Source organism: Microtus pennsylvanicus, chromosome 17 (genome assembly GCF_037038515.1).
Source record: "Microtus pennsylvanicus isolate mMicPen1 chromosome 17, mMicPen1.hap1, whole genome shotgun sequence".
Taxonomy (NCBI): domain Eukaryota; kingdom Metazoa; phylum Chordata; class Mammalia; order Rodentia; family Cricetidae; genus Microtus; species Microtus pennsylvanicus.
In genome coordinates this window covers 30,335,850-30,337,278 of record NC_134595.1, presented here as the reverse complement: position 1 = coordinate 30,337,278, position 1,429 = coordinate 30,335,850, and positions in this window count along the sequence as shown.

Sequence of the window (1,429 nt, the reverse complement as noted above, 5' to 3'; positions counted from 1 at the left end):
CCCTTTCCCTGGACCTTACACAACCCCTCCCACCAGACAGACTGTGGGGGTGGGGTGGGGGGTGCTTTTCATCCCCACCTGTTACCACCTCTCTCTGGTGTCTAACATTTACCTTCTTTTCTTCTTTTATGGTCATTCCCAACACTTGACACAAACATAGGCCAAACTACGTTATTCCCTGCCTTCTTCAAGAGCAGTCCCAGGTCCCCGAATACTTCCTCTCTAGCCCTGAAGGCTGGCAGCCTGCCTGGTGGTGCCCAAGGGCTAGCAGGAGGCCAGAGCTTCTCTGGCTCACTCCAAGTGCCCTAGCCCAAGGAGGAAACATGTCCGCAGCCTGTTGAGGGAGGGCCAGTGAGTCATTGATGTGGAATTCCTGGTCAGGCCCCGAGTGCCGGGTGAGTGATTAGGTGTGGTTGCTGGTGGCCTGCCTCTAGACCGACTTAATCAATTCATCATTTTTTTTGCTTTCCTCCGGCTAGGCTTACTGTGTGGAGCCCGGACATTTATCTTCCTGGTGAGAGTCTATGTGGGGAAAGATAAATCACGTTTGAGATCCGCTAAGTCATCGCCTGCCTTTGTGGCCAAACCTGAAAGCCAGGCCCCTGTTCTCATTTCCACAACAAGAGACTGTGAGATACCATAGAGGCAAGCTGAGGGTGAGCGACTTCGTTAAGTCTGGCCAGCCAGAGTGTGGGGACGGTTCTCAAGGCGAGGCCTTTCAGCTTAGGTTCGGCTCCGAGCGACCCTCCTTGGAAAAGCATGCTAGGAAGTCAGAAATGGTTGAGAAAGGCTGCACTGCATTGTGGGAATTTCCCAGTGCCTCCCAGACTCAGAGAAGGCCCAAAGGATCTCTCCAACCAGCGGTGCTAACTCTGAACTGTGAATCCCCTTGAGCAGACTTCAGAGCATCAGAGGTTCCTGGCACTGTCCCTATGGTGCTTGCTTTAGGAGCTGCAGAGTGGGTCCACAGTCCACAGACTTCTCCAGTGATGGAATACCAGTAACTCAGGCTAAGGGGCAAAGGGACATGGCTCAGCTGGTAAAGGGCTTGCTAGTCAAACACGAAGACCTGAGTTTTGGTGCCCAGCACCCACTTTAATAACAACATCAAACAGAATTAGGAGGAGGATGAGGAGGAGCAGGAGGAGGACGAGGAGAGGAAGAAGAAACAAAAGAAGCAGTAGCAGCAGTCAGATGTGGTGGCATACATATGTATCCCGGTGCTGGGGAGGCAGCCAGCCTAGCCAAATTGTGAGTTCCAGGTTCCGTGAAAGAGCCTCTATTTTTTTTTAAAAAAAAGAAGAAGTGAAAAAGAATTGAAGAGGACACCTGACTTTGATCTCTGGCCTCCACACATACACACACATGCATACATATGACACATGCACACACATGCACACATGTATATATATGTACACATGACAGGTGT